Consider the following 10,903-nt stretch of genomic DNA (forward strand, 5'->3'; position numbering starts at 1 on the left):
CGAGATTAATTTTAATCTACATTGGTAAATGGACAGAAAATTCTTCAAAATAGCATTTACGTATATGAAGTTTATTACAATCATTTGATATCTCTTGCATAGTTACTAAAACGCATGCGTACATGACCACAGCGCATGTAAAATAAAAAATGTTCGTAATGTCGCTGCATCTCATCGATATAATTTCTTAATCTCTATAATCGTTAATTTTAACGCTCGGTTCGTGGGGCCGTGCTAGCGTTTTTTTTTTTTAGATTCTTTCGTTTTATGCAAAAATGCATCGAATAAGGAATAATTTCATCAAAATCGGAGGTGATGACTGTATATTTCATATATAGTAGATAATTACCCTTAATTAACTTTTAAAACTGTATAATCTTCGGTACTTTTCTTTCTTCCTTTAGACTTGTTTGTTTATTGATATAAATTAATATAGTACTTCTTACTATGATATTTACTTTTTATTTTTCACTGAATTATTTTTAACTTGTGTTATTCTTACTTTGTTATTCTTACTTTGATAATATTACAATTGTGCATTGTACTTCCACCTCCATCACAACTGAATAAATGAGGTTGTCAGCGACAGAAATGCCACGAATTTTTGTGCCACTGTGGAGACCATGATAATACTAGGTATTCCATTTCCATGGTTGCGCAGTAATAGCGTGAATTTAGACAAAAATTTGATTGGCAATTTTAATATGCCATTATACGCAGGAAAATAAATTTAGGCAAAAATTTGATTGGTTGTTTCTAATATTACTATCACCAGTATGCGCAACGGAACATCTGGTATCATCTGGTATGACGGAAATCACAGTAAACTGCAGAGATTTTTTACTCCTTTCTATTACTTCGGGGAATACGGACAATAGAGTGTGAATAAAGGAAACACATCGAAACACGAATGCATTTTCAAATGTGAAGCGTAAAACTGAAATTGTATGTAGTACATATAAAAATGTTTAACAAAACGTAACTATTTTATGAATGTCTGCTGAAATAAGACCATTCCTCTAAATCTTAAAATATAATTTAATCAGGGCAAAAAAACTTCCAACAATCGCAAAATAAATATTCTGCTGAACGCAGAGAGAGAGAGAGAGCCAATGATTTTATAATGAATAAATTAAAGAAGAATAACAACAGAAATAAATACACAAATAGAATGAAATGAAATTTGTTTAAAAATAAATAATATAAAAATAAATGAGCTGAAAAATATGATTTCAGGAATATTAACTACTTTTTTATATTTAATTATTTATGTATTTAATTTTTTATTAAGTATATAAGTACTTTATTGCAGTGTATATTTAATTTGTCAATTTGAATTCAAAATATAAGTAACAACAGAATTGCATAATAATACAAAGTAATATTAAATTAATATATACAATTATGTTTTCTCTTTATCTTTCGTCTTCTCTTTTCTTTATTTTCTACGTCGATGTTTCGAAGAAATCAATCTGGATAAAATTAAACTAAAAAATTATGTACATAAATAAATACACACGCGCGCGCGTACACACACACACACACACACACACACACACACACACACAAAATCAATCAAAATTTTATGATGAATCATAAAAATCAATCAACGATGAATTCAGAGTCACAGAGTCTAACCATCCTTCCATTTTCCTTCATTATCTTTCTGATTAGTTTTTTAAGAATTTGGACATAATATAAGTACATACAATATGGACACTGAGCGTCGGCACCTTTGAAGTAGTGAGTTGATCCCAGATCATATGAATTGCCATCATGTCGGATTGGAAAGGCGCTAATAAATTTAAGTTTTTATAAAGATACGGAATGATTTTTCTAAAAAAAAGACATGTTCTACCACATACATACTATTACATATATACGTGTGATTTGTGGTCTCGTGACAGTCAATACTTCCAACTTTTTCCGCAAGGCGTGATGGCACTAAAATCACATCTGCCGGATTTCCATTTACTTACATCGTGTTTCGAACTTTCAGTTTGATTAATTTAACCTTAAGTTTGATCTCTTTATTACTCCATGGATACACCGATCAAGCTTACATCTAATCAATACTAATTAAAACTGTGTTCCAAAATTGTTTGCCAATGCTGACAACACTATCAATATCGTTCCAATTTAAAATGCGTATTCACACCAATCACATGCTTACTAAAATTGGAGTGTATGGCAATTGCCCTCGGTTCAATTGCGCACAGCTAATCACAGCACTTAAAAAAAAAACTAACCCTAAACTCCCTACGCAGAAGTGATTGTGATTGGCAATGGGCAATTGCACTACTTCCGTAAAATTGGAAAATTCTGAAAATTGGAACGCTGTTGGTAACATTTTTATGACGACATATGATTGCCTGCAGCGTTGACAATCAATTTTGGAACACAGTCTTAGTTATTGACCTAGAGATGCGACATAGAAAGTATGATCTAATTGGCTGTCTGAATTATGTGATCAAGAGTTCCATTTTAATTCACTATTGCATCTACACAAGAATAAAACGATATACTCGGAGGATGTTTCCGAACGTAGTCTAATGCATCAAGATATAGTTTTGTAATGTATATACATATAGATTAGATAAAGAAAAATTAAGAGTGTTTCAAAATGTTGAAGTGCAATAAAAAACTATTATTATGGTGTAAGTATTTTTATTTGTGTAAATATTTAGTATCGATATAAGGTTAGGAGCATTTATATTGAATTAAAATGGCGGTGGCTATCTAACCTAACTGACGCAATGTCGCATCTCTGTTATCTAGGCCTTTAGTACTGATTAGTACGAACATAATTTAAATCTAACTTAGCATATGGTCAACGCGATATTGCAAATACTTTGAAGCGTTTTTTTAATTGGTCAGTTTGTAAAATTCTTTTTTCTAAGTCCTTCAAAGCATATTAGGTGTATAAGCTTAAATCCGCTGTTTGCTCATAGGTAGCATTAGTGAGCGTACAAAGCTATCCTGGGCACATACTTTTTTTTATGTGTTTGACATCTGTCAACATTAACCAGTGCACATCATCAGCAATTTCATATAACAACATTTTTTCTTTCATAATCATGTCTAGTTTTTTGCTAAAAAAAAAGCATATGCAGGAAGCTTTGCTTTTCTGTTTCAATTTGAAGAAATCAGCTGCCGAATTGCATCGAATGCTTGTGGAGGCCTATGGCGATAATGCTTTATCAGAAACAACGTGCAGAGATTGGTTTCGCCAGTTCAATGACGACAATTTTGATCTGAGTGATAAGAAGCGTGAAAATCGGCCCAGGAAGGTTGAGGACTGTCAATTGCAGACTCTTTTGGACGAGGATGATACCCAATCGCAAAAAATGCTTGCTGAACAATTGGGTGTTTCTCAAACAGCCATTTCCATGCGGCTACATGCCATGGGGAAGGTTCAAAAGATCGGAAAATGGGTGCCGCATGAACTGAACGATAGGCAGATGGAGCGATGCCAAAACACATGCCAAATTCTGCTTGCCAGACAAAAAAGAAAGTCGTTCCTGCATCGGATTGTGACAGGCGATGAAAAGTGGATCTATTTTCAGAATTTTAAATGCAAGAAATTTTGGGTTGATCCTGTCCAACATTTTCCTCAAGACCAAATTGCTTTGAACGGAAGACGATGCTGTGTGTTTGATGGGATCAGGAGGGTGTCATCTACTACAAGCTGTTAAAACCTGGTGAAACTGTTAATGCTCATCGCTACTATCAGCAACTGATCAAATTGCACCATGCTCTATGTGAAAAAAGGCCGCATAATCGGAAAAGACATGACAAGCTGATTTTCCTCCACGACAACGCACCATCGCACACATCAACAATGGTCCAAAACTACTTGGAGACACTCAAGTGGGAAGTGCTACCCCATCTCGCTTACTCACTAAACCTGGCATCTTCTAACTATCACCTGTTTTCGTCGATGGCCGCGCTCGCTGAGCGGCACTTCGATTCTTACGAAGACATCCGAAAATGGCTTGATGAGTGGTTTGCCTCGAAAGATGAGGAATTTTTTTGGCGTGGTATACACAAATTGCCCGAAAGATGGGAAAAATGTATAGTTAGCGAGGGCAAGTACTTTGAATAAATTTATTTTTGCTTCCTAGAAAAAAAAATGTATTTTTCTGACTAAAAAACAGCGAATTTAAGCTTATGCATCTGATATTTGTAGCGAGACTTTCGCTACAGACTTAATAACACTAGCGATTGAGATTGGATTGGAATTTAACCAAATGCTTTCCCATGATAGTCGAAATTTCGGTTCTCACTGGGCTACGTTTCAAAACGTCTTCTCCGAGGAAGATTTTACTTTACATGCTATAATATACATCACATGTATATATTTCGAGTCAAATTTTTTTCGGAGAGAAAATTTTGGAACGTAGCCCAGGAAAGTAATACAACCAGATCAGAATCGTTTAAATTTAGTGCATTCGTATAACATGCTAATCTGATTGATGATATACTTTTCCGAGATTCCGTTTTCCTTTTGTCATAGGACAATGGATATGGTCAATGTTGCAAACGCTTTGAAGCGTTTTTTAATTCGTCAATTTGTAAAATTGTTTCTTTTCATTGGTCCATCAAACGCTTCAAAACATTTGTAGCGAGACTTTAAGTAGCCAATATCTTAAATCAGAAAAAAGAAAATTAATCTCAAGTTTAGTGAATTAAAAACTTTATAAAAACATTAAAACGATAAATTATCTAATTGTTTTCTCTTGGCTGCACTCTCGCCCACCAGTGTAACACTCAGCAGTGTACTATGTTTCCATGACTGGTAAGCGAACTCATTTGGTGCAACTATATTTCCATGACTACGATGTAGTGCAAATTTTATGCACGAAGTGGAATTTTGCTACACCGTCTGAAAGGAACAGTGTAGAGTCAGTGTGATATTTACAATTTGAAAATGGAAGTTAAGCGGGAACAGGGTTTTAGCGCAATATTGATGTACACCATGGTGTGCACCACTCTAGTGTAAAGCCCATAGCACATACAAAAACATAAGTCCGTAATCAGTAAGAGTCTGAGCACAAGAATTGTCATAACTTAGAGATTTAAGTTGTAGACGTAAGTAACGCACAAGCTTTCACGTATGACGTACAACTTATTATGCCATGTCTCCAATAAATCATATGTCATATGCCAAAGCTTGTGCGTTATTTACAACTTAAATCTACAACTTAAGTCTCTAAGGCTGTGGTCAAAGTCTTGCTACAAATACTTCGAAACATTTGATGGACCAATTAGAAGAAAGAATTTTATAAACTGATCAATTAAAAAACGCTTTAAAACGTTTACAACATTGCGTTGACCGTACCCTAAGTAAGTTTAATTTTTGTGCTCAGACTCTAAGGAAATTTGTAAGATTGGATTTGTTACTGGCCCTAAGGTCCGTGATTGGGCAATTCGCTTACTGATTACGTCTTACGGGCTTACATTTTTATATGTGCCATGAACTTAATGTAGCTAAGTGTAGTGCTTACGCGCAATTGATGTGATGCGAGGTTGCATCCAGTGTATCCCAAGAGAAAAGTATATTCAAAAGTATATTAGATTTAAATTATGTCCAACAATCTAAATCTTGTCATATATAACGATACAGATGATGAAAATACAATGTTTTTTGAATAATTTTTAATAAAGATATCTCCTTTTTTTTTATAGAGAAAAATTTCAAAATAATCAATTTATTTATCAATGCTGAAATTGATTAATATATATTTTTTCATTCATTAAAATAGTATTTTTTTCCAGTTGCCGAAAGAAACTGAATAATTAAATACTATTTAGATACATGAAGGATTTTTATATATAATTCACGATTATATTTTATTATTTATTAAGATTAATTTTTCATTAAGATTAATTTTAAAATACTATTTTAAATTTTAAGCATTTTATTAAGTTTTGCATAGTCAAATTTTATCGTAATTAGTGAATATTAGTAAAATTATGAATGAATAGATTTAGGGTATTCATAGTCGTGATTCAACCGAAATCCGGTTTGAGCTATATTTGAATTAATGTTCCTATTATAGGAACACTTTGAATCAATCTTTCATTTAAAAAACGCTTTTCAAACCGATTTAATAAATGTGATTGGTTTAAACTTTGATTTGAACCAATTCAAATCTAGCTCGCCTGAATATGCGAAGATTTATTTAGAAGACTCTGGAGTAAATATTGATTAAAGATTAATGTACTATACTAGTATATATGAAGAATTAATTTAAGCAGAACCTCTGCCCCCGAAGAAGTTTAATGCTAGATCGCAAGATCAAATCATGATACTGTGATCCAAAAGTTAGAAATCCATATAGGGGAATTTAAGAAGAAGAAACTCACCTGAAATGAGATTAATCGTGGGTCGATTTACAATTATGAATACTGACCTTAGTGAGCGGTATATCATGAATCTAACTTTTATTATATAGAATAAATTGAATTCTTACTTTGACTGACTTTAATCTCACATTAAACTTCAATAATACTATTATTGTTTGAAAATAATTTCTTTAACGAATTAAATAGCTCTTATTATTCATACTTTAGCCTTATTTTTTATTTTCAAATTGCTTCTCCTAAAAAAACAATATAAAATATTATTACTATCAATATCAGATCTTTTTGAATTAGAAATAAACTGATAGAAAAATAAATAATTAAAGAAACGTAAGTTTATTTATTTATTTTATTTAAATTAAGTTATAATTTGATTAGCAATTAATTTCTCTCCAAATTGCATTTTATTAATATCTAAATTGAATACAACATCGAAATACATATAATTGTAATAAACATTGAAGAACAAAATCAATATTGAATATATCAAAAACAAACACTCGTTGAGAAAGATTAAAAAATTCTGATGTTATAGAATCTGTGTACACAGGATGATCTAAAGAATTGGAAAATTTTATTTAGATATATTATTGATAGAAATTTTATAAAACATTTATAGTTAATTTAGCTTTGAAAGGATTTTTTTTACATTTTTGTTTTAGATCAACCTGTAGACATGAGAAAATTATAGTTAATTTATGTTAAGTAAAATTAATAAGTTTCAATTGTATATAAGCTTAAATTATAAATTATTTCTAATTTATATTAATACTTATTTATATGTAAATTCTTATATATTTAAACATTAAAAATTATAATATACTGGGTTGTCCGGAAAGTTCGTGCCGACTAACCTATATAATTTAATAAATGTATACTAAAATTTAAATCTTTTGCGTTTCAATTTTCCTTCAAAATCGGCACGAACTTTCCGGACAACCCAATATTTGCCGTAAGGGGGAGGCAGGGAGGGAGGGAAGGCGAGAGGGAGGGGGAGAGAGAGAGAGAGAGAGAGAACATGTTTCCTTATTAAATAAGAAAGATCTTTGAAAAATATTTTTATCATATTTTTATCATATTATGTTAATTTATCTGCAATACTATATATATGAATTTAATATTAATCGATATAAATTTTTTATTTGTAGTCAGAAATAAATCAGAAATAACTGTATAGGTATGCCGAGCTATTTTTCAAATAGAGAAGAACTTGTTTCAATTAATGATGTTTCATTTTTCTCAATCAATTCCATTAGCTTAACAATATCTTTTTGCGATAGCTTTTGAAAATTTTTAGTTTTCACAATTTCTTTCATATGAAACTTAACAAAATTTATCAAATATATTTCTAAAAACTTTATATTAAACGAAAACGCAAATTCTATAAGTTCCATAGCATTTATAATCGCAATAGAGCGTATCAATATTCACATGTTAATTTTACGATTAATACATCATACTTATCGACTGTTTTTAATATGTTTATCAACTCATATTCAAAATTAATATAATCTGATTCAGATTTTGAACCATTTATAATTAATAACAAAATCCTAAAATTTTCTAATTCCTCAAACGTTAATTCATTTGTCATATCTATTTTTGGTTCATGTGTTCATGTTTGACATATATTATATTTCTTAAAATAGCTAGTATTAGCACAATTTTTTAAATACAATTACATTTTGTTTTCTGTTCCCAGTATAAAATTAATTGATTTATCATTCTTAGATTGAAACTCTTTAAGGGTTGAGTCTTCAAGAGATTTTACATCTTTTGTGAAAATAATGTTGAAATTGAGAATATTGAGGATAAATTCATATGTAAAATGTTACTTTTCAATTCATGAAAAATGTCAAACTTACAATATATAGTAAGAATATCATCAAAAAGCTTATTTTCGGATACTTCCATTAACAATGTCATATTCGAAATACGACCTGAGAACGATTTTGGTATATCAGAATTTAAAATAATAGTGCATAAACCAGTAAATGCTCTATCACATAAAAAATTATGCTGTTTTTAAAGTATTACTATATGAAAGTGTGTGAGTGTTACTATACGAAACCAGTTTTATTAGAATTTTGTAATGATCTTTTTCTAAAAATGTCGGAGAATATAATTGATCTATGACTTTAAACAATTATTACTTTCATTAATTTTCCATGTAAAATCAAGTTTAGTCGACTTAATCTGCGTTTGAGCATAGCTCTTGGAATATAAAGGTAAACAATCAATAATATTTTAAATAAACATTTTTTTTCAAATTAAAAAAATTTTTTTTTAATATTCGTGTGGATGAACAGAGATCATTTTATTGTAAAACTTTTGTATAAAATATTTTTTGATATCTCGAATAGTTTTCGAGATATAACGGAAAAAGCTGAACATTGTGCTGTATACGTAAAGGGTGTTTTCTCCTTCAAACTCCTTCAAAGCAATTGATATTTTCTAAATTCATCTCTTTAAGTGAACTACAAGTTCACAAAGTTTCATTAAAATCAGACTCAAATTTTTAAAACAAATTAAATGATAAAGACTACAAGTCAATGCAGGATGTTAAGTACTGATAAATGAATTTTAATATTTAATATTTAATATTATAATAATTTCAATACAATGCTAGATGTTTTAATGCTTCGACCCTTATTAGGTCATCCTCAGTAACATAAAAATATATAAATAAAAAAGGTCGCAAATTACAAAAATACCGAATAACATATTCAAATGTTTAATTTTTAACGATTCCTATAATCAAAATTACAAAGAATCTACTTCTTTCATTTCTTCAATATTCCTCCGCATGTAGTAATAAAGACACCTTCGTCTAATCAATGTCTTCTCGTAATAGCATGGTCAATTGTTAACAATTAATAAAATATATAAAAAATATAAAAATTAAGTCGCATCGACTTGGTGATGAACATTAATTAAAAAAAAACCAAATTGTAAAAGTAATCCTGAACGATTAGAATAAGATATAAATTAATAAAATAGTTGAATTGAAGTAGTAAAATCATTGAAAAAAAAAGTTTTAATCATCATATTTGTGCAACTAAAACAAATGCAAGGATTCTCATCAATCGGTGATGTACATATATCTGTCATAAAATTATGTTCTCAAATCATCAATTAGTAAAATTCTAACGTGCGAAGGTAAAATTTGCGTTAGAATTTTATTCAAATAGGTATGACAATTAAAATTTTTTTTTTAAATGCATGGAATACAATATCTCTCTTAATATGGCATTCATGACTACCAGAAGGCATACAACTCAATGGAGACTTGGGCGATCCTAGAGGCAATGGATCTAGTGAGAATTGACTCAAGGTACTCAATTATAAAATACATCTATAGACAAGCTACCCTCAAAGTCAAAGTCAACAATGATACCGAAAAAATTCAGAAGAGAAGAGTCATAGGGTGACACGATTTCTCCAAAATTGTTCTTGCATTGGAATAAATTTTCAAAGGCCTTGAGAGAGAAAAGTTGCAGTTGAACATATCTGAATTATCTGCGCTTCGCAGACGACATTGCACTCTTCAGTAACAATGCTGCAGAGCTAGAAGAGATGTTACAAGAACTAAATTGCGCGTGCAGATAGGTGGATCTAAGTATGAATCCATAAAAAATCAAGATTATATTCACTAATAATATAAAATTGATTATTAATAAAGTAACCATTCAAAATATAGAAGAGTGTACTTGAGCCACACCATTAAACTGGGCAAGCAAAACCAGACAATGGAGATTATGAGGCGGGTCGGTTTGAATGGGCAGCATTTGGCAAGCTGAAATATATCTCATCAGAGATTCCAAAATTCCCATAAACCTTAAGCGAAAAGTATATGAGACATATATATTGCCGGTGACGATATATACAGCCTTGAAACTATGACGATGACCTAGCGTAGTGCAAATTAAGGTATGTCAAAGAGCAATGGAAAGATCAATGCTGGGGATCAGTCTTAGGCCAGAGTTAGACTATACATTGAAGAATGAGATTAAGATTGAAAGATTGAAGTTTGACTAAAAGTCAGAACCAAAGAAGTCTTCATTGGTGAAATTTCAATCTTTAATCTTTAATCTCAATCTTCAATGCCTAGTTTGATTCCGGTCTTAGAGACAAAGTGAGAAATGATATTATAAGATCGAAGACCGGTGTCTCTGATATCGGACAAGTGGCGGCGCTGAAGTGGAGATGGGCGGACCATAAGGCCAGGTGTAAAAATGAGAGGTGGAATAAACGTCTATTGTATTGGAGATGGAGGGCGTCGATAAGGAGCGTGGGCTGGCCGCAGTCGCGCTGACGCAATGACATTAGAAAGTATGCGGAGTCAAATTGGATGCGGGTCGGTAGGAAAGGGAGATATGGAGAAAAATGGAAAAGGCCTATGTCCAAAAGTGAATTGCGAAGGGCTGAGAAAAAGAAGAACAGATGATTTCAGAACGTAATTTTATGATATGTGTGTGTATGTGTGTATATATATATATATATATATATAGAGTATATATATATATATATATATATA

This window comes from Atta cephalotes, assembly GCF_000143395.1.
Source record: "Atta cephalotes unplaced genomic scaffold scaffold00023, whole genome shotgun sequence".
NCBI lineage: Eukaryota > Metazoa > Arthropoda > Insecta > Hymenoptera > Formicidae > Atta > Atta cephalotes.